Source organism: Pleurodeles waltl, chromosome 3_2, assembly GCF_031143425.1.
Source record: "Pleurodeles waltl isolate 20211129_DDA chromosome 3_2, aPleWal1.hap1.20221129, whole genome shotgun sequence".
Classification (NCBI taxonomy): domain Eukaryota; kingdom Metazoa; phylum Chordata; class Amphibia; order Caudata; family Salamandridae; genus Pleurodeles; species Pleurodeles waltl.
In genome coordinates this window covers 48583235-48600514 of record NC_090441.1, presented here as the reverse complement: position 1 = coordinate 48600514, position 17280 = coordinate 48583235, and the positions used below count along the sequence as shown (strand labels likewise).

Here is a 17280-nt window from a genome sequence, read left to right as displayed (position 1 = left end):
GTCAGTGCTGAGAATACTTGGTACACCATGAACTGAGCAAAAGATGCTGGCTGATGGAAGGGTTGTCATGAAACACCCCCGTTATCTCCAAATGGCTACATGTATCAAAGGGATTCTGACACTAAGAAAAGACTACCTTCGAGGACCACATAATAATGGATGTAAAGTGGAAATGTGCAGCGAGTGCTAAGAGGTGCAATTGCTTAGCAGCTGTGCAGCGTTCAAGCCGGACCCATTAGTACCTGAGTTTGACAGGTGCCTACCCTATGAGTGAGATCTATGGTGTGCAGTGCTTAATTTGTAAATAAACACATGCCGGTGCCCAAAGTCTTCCTCTTAAACACGCGGCTGCTGCAATTAAATGCGGGAACACGGAATACTGAGGCGGCGTAATCCTGAAGCCATCTCGGGCCTCTTTAATCCATAGAAAGCCAGCCCTGTCCCTTCAGCTCACTCTAGCAGCTTTCTGCTTTCTCCCTTTGTGGCGCTTTTTCGTTTTTCTCTTCCTCTGTCTTTCCCATATTTGTCTTTTGCTCGCATCAAATGCTTGAGGCAGAAGAATAAGCCCCAGCCCTCAAAAATAAGTGCTGGTGTTCTGCACCAGAAACAACCACCACAAATTAAGCACTGATGGTGTGCCATCTTCCAATGTTCTTAAAATATCAGAAAATTGTGCGCGGGACATCGGACTCTTTATTCCTTTCTCTTATTTTCAACTGTTAGAATTTACTCTTTTGCACTTTGGTATTGCCTCATGTATTTTGGTTCACAGCTGCAGTTATTGTTGAAGCACATGAAAAATATGATTCAGTGTAAGGCATTATATGGATTGTCTGGCTTAACTTTGGCAGTAAGGCATCTTTCTGGACCCCAAGTTGGTGGCCACAGGAACTTGGATTGCTTCCTACGCCAGTCACCAAGGTTAAGAATTTAGGGATGGTTTTTGATAGTAAATTATTCTTTGATGGCCATATTAACTCAATCACTTCAGCCTCTTTTTACATAATGAAGCTTCTCATAAAAATCTTCCCATATTTCCCACGGGGCTTACGAAAAACGTTGATTTTGGCTCTCATTTTGTCAAGAATTGATTATTGTAATGGTCTTTTTACAAATATTCAGAAAAAATGACTTAACAAGATACAGACTTTACAAAATGCTGTCACCTGCCTTATTCTTTGCATTCCGAAACATAAGCTGGTGTCCTCTGCACTGCCTCATTTCCATTGACTTCCCAGTTCATAAGTGTATTAACTTCAAGGCTCTCTATATTGCCTTTACAGCACTTCATGGCATAGGTCCTGATTACCTCAGACAAAGCTTTCACTGGTACTTTCCGCCTAGATTGCTTCGATCTGCTGTGGCCTTCAATCTTGTAGTCCCTAAATTAAAAAAACTTTCCTTGGGGTGGGAGGAGTTTCGTAATATGCACCTCTATGCTATGGAACTCCCTCCCCCTTGACGTCAAGAAAGTTGTTAGCATTCAGGAAAGCCCTCAAAACTTGGCTTTTTAAACAATAACATTTCTATTTTTACTTTACTCTTTGTGTGGCCATCCTGTCGCTGAGTTTAGCGCCTAGACACCCTTGAGTAGTAGTTCAATTTAGAAATGGTATTTTCATTTCATTCTGTCCTTCACATAAACAAATGCAGCTATTACATTTACTTTTGGGGGGGGGGGCTGTGTGCTGTGGGCCATCAGGGTGCTCTAGGACCTGTTCTTGTAGTCAGAGGATTGACCCTGGTCTTAGATTAGGGTACCTTATGAAGCATAGGAAAAGGGGTTGTAAAAAATCTGCCTTTTCTGCGTGGTTATCCTGTGTTTTTCACCTTTTGCTGGACCCTATTTTTTGCTGGTGTTAGAGCTCTGTGTAATTTATTCATGCTAACCAATGTTAAAGTGCCAGTGCTCCACCTTTAGGTATGGTAAAACTGGCATAATCCTAATTGGTATATTTATCTTACCTATAAATTCCTAGTATAGGAAACAAAACTTACGCAGGGCCTGTAAGTTTAATGTCACTAATTGACTCCAGCACTTATTGTGCCATCCACTAACATGACTTTGGACTTAGCATTGTAGCCTGACTAGGGGAAGTTTAGGCGAGCTAATGGCTCTGCCAATCGGGGGGAGTGGATAATGGGGCAGTTAAAAAAACGCTTGCAGGGGCCAGTGCTGGCGCTTCATATTGTTTTTTTACTTCTGTCAGTTGGGAGGGTGTTTTGCTTTCCTTATCTTATCTTATGACCGAGCTGACAAAACTTCCCTGGAATGCACTTCTTAGTTTAAAGAAGACATTTATTATTATTACTTCACCATGAGGTTCCTGATAGACGAGATTAGTAGGTTGGAAGCACACGTTTAAAAGTAGTCACAGCAATGAAAGCAAAATATATCAAAGTACTTCTCAATTGCAATGTACACAGCAAATACATGTGATTATATTATAGCATAACTTCAAAGCAAAGAATAAAAGTCCAAATTTCTTCACCATAGGGCCTATCACTGCTCGCCATCCTTCTTATGCCTGCAAATTGATGACTCCTGTTCAACTGCGAGAAGGAGATTTTCCACCCAAACAGGAGGCCAGGCAGCTGATGTCTGCTCCCGACTGAAGTCCTGGAGAATCTCCCCTTGTTGCTGCCCAGGGCCACCGTTAAAAGCAAAAATGCTGGCTCCGTGTGGGAACCGAATACGTTTGGAGAGTGGCCAAGTCTCCAAACTTCACTCATTCCCAGGCTGGATTGAGAGGTAAACACAAAATCTACGCTCTCTTATCAGCTAGGGTTTGGTGTGAATTCAATACGAAAAACACAGCTTGGTCAGCCATGTGGAAAAACACAGCTCATCTGCAATGTCTCAACTGCAATGTCTAACTCCACGTTAAAGCCAATAGGCAGCTAAACTGAATACCAAATGTAATGTCTAATGCCACGTTAAAGCCAATAGGCAGCTAAACTGAATACAGAATGTAATGTCTAATGCCATGTTAAAGCCAATAGGCAGCAAACCTAACTACCAAATGTAATGTCTAATGCCACGTTAAAGCCAATAGGCAGCTAAACTGAATACAGAATTTAATGTGCTCCTGATGAACATTGAACAACTAATAAGCGCAGTGGTGAAACACAAAGTCATTGGTCAAACACAATTAATGGCATAACAGAGGGGAAGAATAAACAGAGATGGGTATGGTGGGAAGGGGCTTAGAAAAAGAGGGATAGAGTGCTGGTGTAAGGAAGGAGATGAAACAGGGATTGAGGGAGAAGAAACAGGATGGGGCGGGTATGGGGGAAGGGGGAAGGGATAGAGTGGGACCAAGATAAAATAATGATATGACACAATCAACATTGACTGCCATGTAGCTTTTTTTTAAATAAAAAAATAGTACCTGAATCACAGCATAAGGAGCAGAGGGACACCAGTCAAGTTTAGTTAATCTGTACTTTGTTCATATTCCACAGAAAGAAAAGGAATTGAGGATTGAGGTGTGGCAAGTGTTGCCAATTATAATGCAGCAAAGAAGAGTGACACTGATGCCAACAAATGGTCAGAAATGGGACCTATTACTGAACACAAAAGTCTTGCAAGTGTAAGCGCATGCTCAAGCACTCTAGACCTAAAAATCACTGCTCCTAGGCAAACGGAGCTGAGCATTTCTAAGAGTACACTTTTTAATGAATATCTGAATATCACACATTCAAGTTAAAAATACGAATTAGATCAGCATTTTTGTATTAAAACTTAAAAGAGAACACGTAGATTTTTAAATATTCTGCCCTGCAAAGCACCACACATCAGGCGTTAGACTAACGCACTTTAGTGTGGTGGTCCGCATCACCACACAAAGATTCATAAGTCCCGCTTTTTTAGCACCTTGACACCACCTGTGCACTGTTAGGTAGATGATTAAGTGAACACCAGTGTCAGAAATTAGCTGCATTGACAGTAGTGCGTGGCCCGTGAGTGCTGTGCAGACTGTGCTGCAAGAATCATACTGACCTCATTCAATCATGTCTGTGTATAAGTGACTTTGGACATTACCAGTTTGCTCTCAGTTCGGGTGTTGCCTCAGAGGTGATACCATGTCACATGGCAGGGTAAATCAATCCTGCTAATGGTAGAGTGTAGAAACAGCAGAGTGAATCCAGGGGTGGCACCTTCCTCCCTGTGTTGCTGTTTTTCAGCAACTTGCGTTAGTACAGTGGTATTCAAAGTTGTTAATGCTGCGCCCACCCCCAGTGGGAAAAAATAAATAATCAGGCCCCCCTCAGAATTTTTCATAACCATTCAATTACATTGGCAATGTTTAACTATGTCTGGACTTATTCAAACATTGCAGTTAAGTTCTGTTACCTTTTTACAAATGTAATAAACATTTTTCTGCTTTAAACAAAGCACTATTATCTGCATAATCTTTCTTTTGGCCAGATCCTGGAGCACCCCCTGGGATCACTTGAGGTTCCCGTAGCGGGGGCACACCCCCCAGCTGAAGACCCCTGCGTTAGTACCACTGACACCTTTTGGCAGGTTGCATTATCTGCAGAGGATCACAATTGGCACTAACTGTTATTTTTTACCTTGAATCGGCACCTGCTGCCAGAGTGGAGCCGCTGGCGCCTCGGTGTACCTATTGATACTCTCTCATTCTAATGCTGCAGGGTGCAGACTCAGCGCAGGCTGCAGCATAGCAGAGCTGTGAAACACTGAGACACACAGATAAGTAGGTAAGTCAAATAACGCGCTGGTGGATAATATTCCTGCTGCGAAGTCCCAGTTTTGTTGGCTACTGTTAGTTTTGACTCATCAGCAGGGCTAGTAGTGCAGAGGGTTAATTATCCTGCTACAAAGAATGGTACAGTGCTTTTATCACAGACCTTTTATGAGAATTATTATAGCAGTGATTTACTGCTTTTGTCATAGATATCCTTTTATTACATGTTGAACTTCTGCCGTACCATGGCTCCTAGCTCTGAGCCGGGAAAGGTAGAGGATCGGAGGGTCAGGTGCTGTGTATTCAGAAATAAAAACACCTGCTGCCAAATTCCTTGTGTCCCTACGAGTATTCAGGAAATAATTAAAATGTCAAGACAACACAAGTGAATACTGTTTCTGGTGGAGGGTGACTTGCCGAAATAGCCGGCCTAAAAGGATTCACAGTGCAGTACGACAGACCTGAGGCAGCCAATTTGGCCAGAAAATTTAGCACGTCTGTAACGTTGGCCCCCACGGGATCTGTATGTCTGTCCAAACACCAGCGAGTCCAGCGAGACCAGGCTGATTTGTATCTCTTACCAGTCCCTAGAGCCCAGGCTTGAGAGATGAAGGTTTGAGCTTCTTGTGAAAGTCGGCAATTGTGCCAGCGGTTCCTGAAATCCTCCAGGCTGCCAGCTGCAGATGAACCTGCAGCCCCATCGGGTGGTACTGACCCACGGAATCCTGAAGGATTGAGGGATAAGAAGGAAGTCGAATAGGAAAATCGCACGACAGTTCCAGAAGGGTCGGGAACCAAGCCTGAGAACGCCACAGGGGAGTCACCAGGATAATCGTGGCTTTCTGGCGACGCACTTGAGACAGAACTCTCGGAATCAACAAAAACGGGGGAAAAGCGTACCCCAGAAAACGGACTCCAGGTCTGTTGAAAGGCATCCACAGCCTCCGCTCCCGGGTCGGGGCGCCAACTGAAGTAGCGAGGAAGATGCGCATTCCACTGGGATGCAAAGAGGTCCACCGCGCAAGGACCCCAATAAGACATGATTGCTTGAAAAGTCCGCGGATCCAGCTGCCAGTCGCTGGAATCCGTCAGATACCTGGAGTTCCAGTCCGCTGTGGCGTTCTGGATGCCCGGGAGATACTCCGCTGTGACTGATATCTGGTGCGCCAGACAGAAATGCCAAAAATCCTTAGCTAATTCTGCCAGTGCCCGTGACCGGGTGCCCCTCAGGCGGTTGATGTATTGAACCGCCTATATATTGTCCATCCATAGGAGTACCACACAAGAGACCCTGTCCTGAGTCAGGGACTTGATTGCGAACGAACCCGCTAGGATCTCCAAGCAATTGATATGCAGGCTGAGTTCCTGGGGCATCCATCGACCGCCGAAGGAAAGAGCCCCGCATCGGGCTCCCCAGCCTTGCAGACTGGCATCCGACTCTATGACCAGATCGGGAGAGGAACCAAAGATGGCCCTGCCGTTCCATGCCTCCATGTGATCCAGCCACCATTGTAACTCCGTCCTGGCCTCCGAATTGAGGGCAATCCTTTCGGAGTAAGTCAGCCCCCAGCGAAGATGATGCGTTTTGAGGTGTTGGAGAGCCCTGTAATGAAGTGGGCCTGGAAAAATGGCCTGAATCGATGAGGACAGTAAGCCCACTACTCTGGCAAGTTGGCGAAGCGAGATCTTGTCCCTTCTCAACACAATCCTCAGTTCCTTCTTGATTTTTGCAATCTTTTGGATCGGAAGACTCAGAGCGGCTACCTGGGAATCTATTAGGAAACCCAAAAAGGTAATTGACTGTGAGGGGATCAGATCGAACTTCTGGTAATTGATCACGAACCCCAGATCCTGCAACAAAGCAATAGTCATGTTCACATTGGATATGAGATGAGTCTTGGACTGATCCATCAAAAGGATATGGTCCAGGTAAATAATGAGGCAGAGTCCCCGAGAACGAAAGAATTCCACCACCGGTTTGAGGAGCTTGGTAAAGCACCAAAGGGCTGAAGAAAGTCCGAAGGGGAGAGAGGTGAATTCAAAAACCTGTTGTCACCACCGAAATTGCAGGAACCTGCGATGAGGGTAAAAATGGGGACCGTGAGGTACGCGTCCTTGAGATCTAGACGAACCGTCCAGTCCCCTTGAAGTAAGATGTCCCGCAGGAGGTGAATACCCACCCATTCGTTAAAAGAACGCAGATTTATCACAGGGCGAAAACCTTTGTCTTTCTTTTCGACGAGGAAAAGATAGCTGACGAAACCCCGTGGGTGGAGCAACGCGGGACAAATAGCGCCTTTGCGTAACAACTCCTGAACCTCTGCGTCTATGAGGTTGGAGTCTGACTCCGAAAACATCATAGGCCTGGGGATCACTTCCTGAACCGGAGTCCCCCAGAACTCTATGTGGAAGCCTGACACTGTTTGTAAGACCCATGCGTCTGAGGTGAGGAGTTCCCAGTTGCATCTGAATAATCGAAGTCCCCCCACCCCCAGTTCTTGAGGGAAAAAAGGGGTAATCCTTACCCGAGGCTCCTCCTGGGGCGTTGGCTGCTCCGCGGGCTCCTCTACTTGCTTTACTTCTTCCTTTAACCCTGTTGGGGAAGAAGGTCCCCTGGCAACCGTCTCGCCAGCCAAACTGACAGACAGTTCCAGGGCGTTGGTGGAATTGGCGGCCGGAAGAGCGACCCCTTCCTCGTCTGGCCCTCCCAAAAAACTTCCCCGGGAAGATCTTCTTTATTGATGATTGAGCCTTATCAAGGGCCAAAAAAGTGGCCACAAATTTCCCGAGCTCCTTGACAATGAGTTTGCCGAACAGATGACCCTGTGCCACCGCCCCTGCCTCCGAAGTTGACAGTTCCCCCAACTTGGGGTCAATTTTAATGAGCAGGGAGCGGCGCCTCTCTGCTGATATAGCGCAGTTGGTATTGCCGAGAAGGTATAATGCCCTCTGGGCCCAACCCGCAACAACATCCGTCTGGAGAGGTGTATTTGACATTTTGGCCCGCTCGGCCAATTGAATAATTTGGGTCAGAGGCCCAACGACGTCCAGGAGCTTATCCTGGCACGCCCACCAAGACCTATCAATCCCTTTTTTAGGATCCTTCACGTACTTTCTGAAGAAGGTACACATTTTAGGGTCTATATCTGGAGTGGAAGCCACTCTATCAGGGAGAGTAGGGCGGGGGCACTCAGCCCTGAGCCGCGCCCGGACATCCTTATCCAAAGGTTGGCGAAGTTTACTTGCCACATAGTGTGCCACTTCCGGGTCCGGGCGCCACTCTGATGAGCAGGGGTGGTAGATCCCCTCCGGCTCAAACATGTCGGAATCCAACTCCCCCGGATCCTGAGATTCCGGGATAGAGGCCCCCTGGCGCCATGGACGCCCCGTTTCCACCTCCTCCACTGAGGAAGAGTCCCCCTCAGAGTCATCCACCATGCCCGATGAAGACCCCACAAGGAGGTCCGATTTGGGGTGCCACTTGTCACCAGCAAAGAGCCCTCCCGGGAGGGTAAACACAAATGTGTGCGCGCACTCTTACCGTGAAGCGCAGAAAAAAACTCTGTTTCCCCGAGGGGTTCTGCTGCACGCTTGCGTGATTTCTTGGGCGATCCCTGTCACCCCCGTCATGCCTGGCCCCTTAGAAACCTGTTTGGCCAGCTGCGCCATGCTCTCCTTAATAGGGGCGAGAGCCTGCTCAAGGGCCTGTGACAGAACGACATCCACCCCAGGGGGAAGGATGGGCAGTGAAGGGGCCTCAGAAGACATGAGGGGAAAAGAGTCTTGGTCTTGGCCAGGTTGCATGCTGCTAGAGGTGGTAATGACAGGAGAAAAGAAAAATGCGCCCCAAAAACCTTCCGGGGAAGCCCCCTCACACTCCTGTCACAAACGAGGCTTGAGAAATTCACAAGCCTAACCCACAGAACAAATGGGTATTACCCCGTGTGACCGTGGAAACAAGAGAGCGTACTTCCCGCTCTAGGTATAATCAACCCAAGGGTGTCTAGTGAGGGGGAAAAAGTACAGGGCAGAGGAAAAAACTGTCCAAATGCCCTACGCGTTAATAAAAACACAGCGCTGAGTGTAAAAACGACTCACGCGCTGAACGCGTATGAAAAATCGGGACGTGCGCCCTCTAGAGGGCCCGACACGTCACCGCAAGTTAATCGCGCTCGGTCTGTTAAAAGCCTACCGCATGCATTGCTACAACAAGGAAAACACTGTAAGAAGTGAAATAGTGACATGCGCAAGGTCAAAATATCAAATACACTACCAACAAAATAGAGCTCAGAGGCAGAAAGGCACTTATCTGTCACCACAGAGCAGTGAAGAAAGAGGGCGGATGACGTTTCTTTAGGCATTTATACTGTCGTGTTAATGGTGTTCATTGGACTTTGGTTACCATGACGAGGGACTCATGGGATTTGTGGTTATAATGTTTTTTTGTGTTGAACTTTGAACCTGCTATTAATAAAAAGTGAAGAAAGATCTGCATAATCCTCGTCTCCGGTCCTGTTATAGAATCTTTAATGTCACTCATTAATACACTGAAACTATGACAACGTCATGCATAAACAATCTCAGTACTTGGCAGCTATCATATCGTTTTGGTTGATTTTTTGATTGTTGAGCGTCTTCTGGGCGTCTTTTGGTAGGAATCACACTTGTTTGGGCTTCTTTTCAAAGGCGATTGTGCTTGTTTCTGAGCTTTGATCGGGAGCCACTGCTGCTCCGTCCTATCTGACCGGCGCGTCCGCGGAGGTAGGAGGGGAGGTGCTGCTGCCACGTACTGCAGGTGAGTGCTCGCCTGCGGGGGCGAGGCACCGGCCCGGGACAGTGCTTGACACTCAGGCGAGAGGGATAGAGCCTCGCTTCACGAGTGAGAGTCTGTGACTGGCTCGGGTTTCTTTTAAAAGGAAGAGCCAGGAGTCAAGCAATTATGCCGGTACATGGGCGCAATGAAAATTGTTCCTGGTCAGGACCCTTAGCGCAGATCTACCACTGGAGAATGGGCCAACATTACACCTTGAGGTTGACCGTTCATCTGTCTATCGAGATTATAATCTGGCCGTTGACAGCCTCTCTAGAGTCACGCCTGAGCCTGGCGAGTAACTACCGTCACCTGCCCTTGAGGGTGAGAATGGGGCAAGTTCTCAGACCGGAAACTTGGGGTCGCCACCTTGATCTTTCAGGGTACTGACGTCTGACTGGGTGACGGACGGTGGAGGACTGCTGATTTTGGGATACTAGGGTAACTCTTTTCCTACTGGAGTAAGTGAATTATGTAACAGGAGCTGTTTTCTCACTCGAAGAGGTTGTGATAGAGGCAGAGTCTTCTGACTCTCAGGCAGAGATTAATACCAATCCACGGAAGGCATAGAGGTCCCTAACCAACTTCAGGGCGCGTGACATCAGACCTGAAGATGTGAAAATCACTGACCCGGTGGTGACCCCGGACCCTGGTCTGCGTTAGGTGTCATTACGAACAGTAGGTGACCTTACTCTGTAAAATTGCTACCCATAAACCCTAATCCGGGGAGTGACTCTTGAATACGTAGGGGTTGCATGGGAAGTGGAGGTAGGGCAACAAGCCGTTGAAATCGGGCGAGTAACTCCAGACTGCGACCTTGGGCATAGGCTTGGAGTTGGAGCTAGAAAATTACTCCCCACACCCTAACGTGGCAGAAGGTAAGTAATTTGTGACCCTTGAGATGGAGAAAAATATAGCCAGAGAGTTTGACTGGAGGCGATAATGGAGGAGTTGTTAAAGACATCTAACTGGGGAGACGAAGTGCGAATCCGAAATCTTGTTAGCCGATGCTCATGTAGTCGACCACTTACACGTGAGCTTCGCTCTTGTCTTGCTTTGGTGGGTGACTGACACCCTTTTATAATGTAGGAGAACAGAATTCTGATCTGGCAGTGACGTTTAATGCCACTCTTTTTTTTTGTTGGCAACTTATTTTCAACATCTGACAGCTGCTGAGAGAGAAGGTAGCGAGTTAGGAGACGACTCCTGATATACACCTGCAATGTAAAAAGAGGGATCATCTGGCCAGGAGTGCCTCGTAACGCCGCTCTCGCAGTCAGTCTTCTCCTAACTGCTTGACTCTTATTGCAGCTCTCGGCAACTATGTACTGTAAGGGCCCATGCCCTGGGTGGACGTCTGATCATTTCAGACATTCCTCACTGGCTCACTGCCAGCCTTTAGATCTGCCTTTGTGACTTTGGACGTTTTTCTCCTCTGGTTTTGAGGGGCCATCAAGGGTTTGTAATGAACTAACACTGCAGCAAGTCTGGTACTGATTTTTCAAGGTTTGACCCTAATGCATAAAATGACTATAGCTACCGTGAGTATCAACGGCGCATCTGTCTCTTTACCGTGTTCGGATTGGGTGAATAGCGCTCCTTTCTAATCCACCGCGAGGAAGTATTCAACGGAGTGCAGGCTTTGTTACTCTCTATATGGGCTCTGCACAACCTTGCTAGCTCCTCGTAGGGAAATAATGTGACAACAAGCAGGTTCAACATCCCATTTAATAAGGCATCTAACGTCCCATAGCCTTTCAGTGTTCTTCAAGAGTATAAAATGTGGTAATATAAACATGAGTCAAGTGTGACGGAGAACCTCTCAAGTAATGTGATGCCTCTGAAAGCAAGCCCTTGCCTTTCAGCAAGCAGCCTTCCTCATGCATTTGTCGGATTACATTCTCCTCCGTACTCTTGGTTACCAGCTCTTTGACGTAAGTTTGTATACGCCGACCCTTTCTAGTACACTTTTTTACATTTTTTTTTTAAACTAAACTTTCTGATAGCACAAAACAAAAGATGGTTGATGCTAAATGTTTGCACATCCGCGTTCAGATGTCTGACAAGTAGTTCAAGTTCAATATGATTGTTGGGGTGCCAACCTGGTAAGACACCCAACCACCACGGGTGTTAGTGCACTGATCGGAAAATCAATCTGTGCTGGAGCAAAATCAAAGAAAGCCAGGGCGTACCATTCCAGTTTCTTCGCCAGAACTAATCACATCCAATTCTTTGTCTTGAAAAAGTCCATGTGACGAAACACGTCACACGGCTGTTCGCAGACCATACTTTGTCTACAAGGAATAAATCTTCATCAACCTCTACACAGTGTTTGGACTCTGAACTCTTCTTTCCACTTCAGAATTATTTCTCGGACTACTTATGGTGTGCCCTGGCTTTCTTTGATTAAACTTTCTGATAGTAAGCTTTCTGAATCAGTGGTTATTAACCTTTTGCCTTCTTTGGACCCCTGCTGTGTGTCCTGGCTTTAGCAATTTCTTTAATTTAAGCCTCAAAACACACCACAAAAATACAGAAAAATTGTACACCAAAGAAACACACAAACTACAAAATATATAATTTAATTCACAAATATGCAAGGCTTAAGGCGAACATTTAAAATAAAAAAAAAAACAAAAAAAAAAAACAGGATTTGTTAACTTTGATTTCCAGGTTTGTCATCATAATCCTTTAGGAAACATGGGCTACTGAACCTGTATCCTGTGAAGGCTATGCATGCTATTCCAATCCAGCCTTGCCCTCTGTGAGGGGTAGAGCTAAGGGAGAGCTCTCTATTTGGATTAGACTGAGCCAACAGGTTGAAGCCTAGTCTATTGACTCCGGAAGTTTGACCTTGTTACTCCTGCGAATACAGGACAAATTAGCATGTTTTTCCTTTTATATCATTGATTTTTATTATAATTTTTTTTTAAATATAATTTTTAGTCATTTCACACATTTGTTTAATTTTCTTTCAACATTCCAGTTCGTAGGTGATGCAACAAAAGCTCATCCACTTTATTTCTTGTGCAGGGATTTTAATGCCAAGTTGGTCGATTACACCTGGGGCCTCGGGGGTCAAAGGGATGAGCCACCAGGGATGGTCAAAGAAGGTAGGGGAGCAGAGCTGGCGTCACATCCTGCCACTCTGGATTTAGTTGAACTTTTTAGCGGTCATAGAGGAAACTATCACATTCTGGCATCCTTTAGAGGACAGCAAGTGACTCGATTATTGACAACATGTTTGTAACCAAGAATTTCCTACCTTGGTTCTCAGGAAGAGAGGTTGTCCAGACTGAGCGGGGGAATCATGATGCCCTCCTAGCCAGAGGGGGGGTCACTACTGGTAAATAGCTATATTTGCCATATGGAACTTACTTGGATCTCCCAACATTCCTCTGTTGGGATAAAGCTTATTTGGCACCTCAAAGAATCAGAAGAGACCTTGACTCTTTTTTTGAAGTCATTAAAAACTTATTTTTTAAATTAAGATATTGCCAGTGGGGAAGGTATGTCCGCTCATTACGATAACTTATTAGCGGATTAGACATTTCTTTTACTCAAGCCAATTTGGTCCGATGAGGTTGGGCCCCAGTGGTTTTATGCTCAGCAGCTAATGCAGACTGAGGAAGGCACTGACAGCGCCCCCACCCCCTGATTGGGCTGGAAGTTCGAGAGGCCTGCCTGTCCTACAAATGTGCTCTGAAATACAGGAAGGAAGCTCTGTTGAAGCATGACTGGGAACTTTTGGAATTGGCTGCTGTGGTGAAAAACAGTAAGATCTTCAGGGACGCTGTAAAAGAAAATTAGAGACAGAAATGCCTCAGAAAGCCCTCTTCTGCAATGTAATGTTTTGGGGTCTGATTGGGTATCGCACTTTGTACTATATATCACATAGAGGAGGATGCTGGTATGGATGGTTCCCTGAGATTTAGATTGGTGGGCTCTCCGCCCCTGTATGTCCTCTTATCAGAAGATGAATTGGCTATACACCAGTGTTCAGGTGGAAAAGCCCCAGGACATGATGGGGTCCCAATGCACATCATTACATTTAAAGTCAATTTTTGGAGCCCATTGATTACTAACATGTTTAATCAGTCTTTGTACTTAAACATTCCCTGCTCCTGGGCTTTGTCCACCGTTGTGCCCATATTCAAAAGCGGAGACCGAGCCTCACCTAAATGTTATAGACCAATTTCTTTAATCAACAGCACAGTAAAAATCAAAGGCACAGTGGTGGTATTTAACCGTCTTTCTACATGGTCCAGAGAAAATAACATTCCTTGTCCATTCCAGTTTTACTTTTGGTCAGGGCTGGGTGCAGTGGAACAATGCCTAAACTTGAGATTGATACTCAATAAGTACACGTTTGTCAGGCACGGCCACTGTACCTGGCCTTTATTGACCTCTCCACAGCTTTCGACTGTGTGACTCAAACTAAATTGTGGATGATGCTATTGAACTTGGGTGTGGAGTTACCTGTAGTTAACTTTCTGCACATGCTGTATGTAGATCTCGCAGCCAAAGTATGTTTGAATATCCACGGAGATACGACCACAGAATTTTCTCTTAAACGAGGTGTCCGCCAAGGTTACATAATGGCCCTTTTGCTTTTTGCCATCTGTATAAATAGCCTGTGTTCTTAATTGATACTGACTAGAGGATACCCCTAGGATCGTCCACACCCAGATGCCTGTGCTGCTATATGCTGGCATGCTTCCCCCCCTCCCCCTCAATTCTTTTTATTGAGCTTAAACATAGAAAAATACAGGAAAATGGTGCCTTATTTTGTACATCAAATGGATCAGTCTGGTGACATGGGGTGAGGGCACACAGTAAGGAAGGTAGCACAGTTACATATTAGTGCCTAATATGTTGTCAACAATTACTTACTTTGCAGCGTACACGTAATGCCCCATTGATGGTGCACAGGCCTATATTGGTATTGATGGGAGCTGTCTATATAATGTGTAAAGGTGACAGAGAGACTGGAAAGGCAGTGAAGAATGTATCACTTCGAGGTAGACCGTGCTCAGGTTGCAGACTGTGAAGCGGGTGGCAGTGGGACATGGGACATGTGCCCGTCCCACGAGGACATTGAGGCGTCTCGCTGATGCATGAAGGATAAAAAACGGTTCCCAGATGTCTTTGGTCAGGAGCGCCACAAAAGGATGATGGACGGAGTGCTGAACAATGCAAACACTCACCCCCAGTCACAGATCTGGGTTTAATCCATCGTTCTTTTGCTCACCATACCACCCCAGTTTGGACCCAGCCATATGCAAATCAGTCTTGACCCTGTCCCTCATGGGAACAGTCCAGCCCGAACTGCCAAGCCAGGTCCTCACTGGGCTGGAAACAAGCATCCTGGGACCGGTTTCAGGGTTTCACCCTTCATCAGCCAGGCTAGCTTGAATCCAGTGGCACAGTGAGCAATGGACAGGGTCAAGACTGATTTGCATATGGCTGGGTCCAAACTGGAACGGCATGGGTAGCAAAAAAATGATGGATTTAGGCCCAGATCTCTGTACTGGGGGTGAATGTTTGACATTGTTCAGCATTCCGTCCATCACTTGTTCTTTTTTGGGCAGGAGCGCACCAGCATCTGCTCCCATTACATGGACAATTGCGTTTGGCTGTATGCAACGTCTTGTAGCCAGGCATCTACCGTGTGAAGTGCTCTCCAGCCCAAATCCATGGCAACCCTCTGCTTAGCCAGCAGGAGGAGCATGGCTATGAGCCAACAGTCTGGGAAAGGAGCATCCTTTATGTAACCTAGTAACCTAGGAAGCCCACCATTGGGGTACTCGGCTGTGCATTTTCTGTTATAGTGTGTGAATATGGGAGAAGACACCCCCTCCTAGAACCGTGCCATCCCAGGGCATTCCCAGGAGAGATGTAGGAGTGTGGCCTGCAGTGAGCCACAGCACAGGCAACGGGCCTTCTCTGTAAGCCCCATCCGGTGTAACTGTTAGGGGGTACGGTACAAGCGGTGTAAGAATTTGAAATGTATCAGCTGCAGTCTGTAATTAGGTGACAGTAGACTGTATGACTACAGGCGTCAGTTAGAGTGGGGACAATGTCCCTATCCCATGGTGCACGTGCTGTGGGGGTGGCAATTGGTGCTGTGGATTGCATAGTAGTGTACAGCCTTGTCACAAGCTTGAGTAGTAAGGGATTTATGAGTAAATGTTCCAGCTCTTGAAATGTTGAGGGAGGGGGCAGGGAAGGTGGCATATGCATCTTATGGCATGTCAGTTGATGGTATAGCAGTGTCTGTAGTGCGGTGGGGTGTGGGGATGTTGTGGTGTCGAATGGCAAAATAAACTGGCAATCTGTTTAGAGATCAGAAAAGGCCCCAAGTTCCCTCCCATATGCTCTCGCCCTGATACCAGAGTCAAGTAAGGGACGTATCTGAGCGTTCTAGGGTTCTGACCATTCGGTTATAGTCTGTGATGGCCTTTAGGGTATGTAAAGGGCCGTGTTTAGGGGCCAGGGCTTGGCATGGTCAGCCTCTATGGCTACGTGAGGTTGGAAAGGCATGCGTGATTGCTTCCCAGCCCATGACACTAAGTTGGAGATTAGGCATTTTAGGATGTGTGCTGTGAGGAGAAGGGGCACATTGAGAAACAGATACAGGAATCTGGGTCGGACGACCATTTTGGCAATTGTGACCTGCAGCAGAAGCTGGGTCCAAAGGGGCACCCTGTCCTGGAACCAAGACATAGCGTGGCCATAGTTTGCTACCCAGAGCTCACCAGTGCATACACCTGATGTGTTACGGACACTGGTTGACCCCTTCATCTCTTGTATGAGCAGTTTCAATTTGACTACACATTTTGGGAAGTCACACATAATGGAATGCGGGCCAGGTAAACGTAACATCTCTAGGCTCACACTGAAGAGTCAGTAGAGTGAATGACTTCAGCTGTTTAGGTGATATTTTTTAACTCCAAGGGCTCTTGGCAGCCTCAGTTGAGCCAAGCAAAGCTTAAACCCAGTATAGCAGTTGGTGCACTGTTTAATTTACCTACAGGAGAGGGGAAAGGAACAACTCTCACTCTCTCAATTATTTTTAACGCACAGTGCGTCTCTGCTGCCACATATGGGGCCGGGATCTGGGGTTATCATACGATTTTCTTCGATTTGGAGGGGCAAAATATTATCTGCCGGATGTTACAGGTACCTCTGTCCAGTTCAAGCTTCGTTATACATTCAGAGCTTAATTTAATTTAAAATATTTAACGGATAAGGTTAATCTTGCCCCTTTGCTTTTGTGGGTTAGCCTGTGGTCAAATCCTACGGTGTCTCTATGCAGAGATATATAATCTTGGACTGTCCTAGTTTAGATCCCTTGGTTAAATTATATCTCCAAAACATTTTGTACATTGGGGTTGACAGGTTTATTTATGTCCCCAGCGGCCATAAAAAAAATCATAAGCTGAGAGTAAAGCATCACCTTTTTTAATACTGCACTGTTAGAAGGTTGAACTCTGAACTGTCTAAAGTGTTGGTTTTACATTTTTACAGATCATTTGAAAATTCTGAACCCTCACTATTTTCGTCTGTATCCCTTACACATTGGGAAAGGTCTCTTTTGTTCAGTTTCAGAGCACGCCCAGTTTGGCGGCTCTTGTGCTTTTGGGGCTTTAGTACCACTTTTGAAGGTCCAGTCCCGCCTTGCCCATGTAATGGCAAGGCGGAGCAGTCCTTAGTGCATTTTTTTGTTGTTGTTGTAAATTTTTAAATCTCCAG

At 46.3% G+C, this 17280-nt stretch overlaps 1 protein-coding gene across 1 annotated transcript in view; it reads left to right on the top strand.

Moving 5' to 3' along the window:
• The first annotated feature begins 9388 nt into the window (after positions 1 to 9388).
• POR (cytochrome p450 oxidoreductase) overlaps positions 9389 to 17280 on the top strand; it is a 374224-nt gene continuing 366332 nt past the window's right edge. Inside the window, exon 1 of the mRNA XM_069226728.1 lies at positions 9389 to 9510. The gene's annotated coding sequence lies outside the window, so the exon portion shown is untranslated. The remainder of the gene's footprint in view (positions 9511 to 17280) is intronic.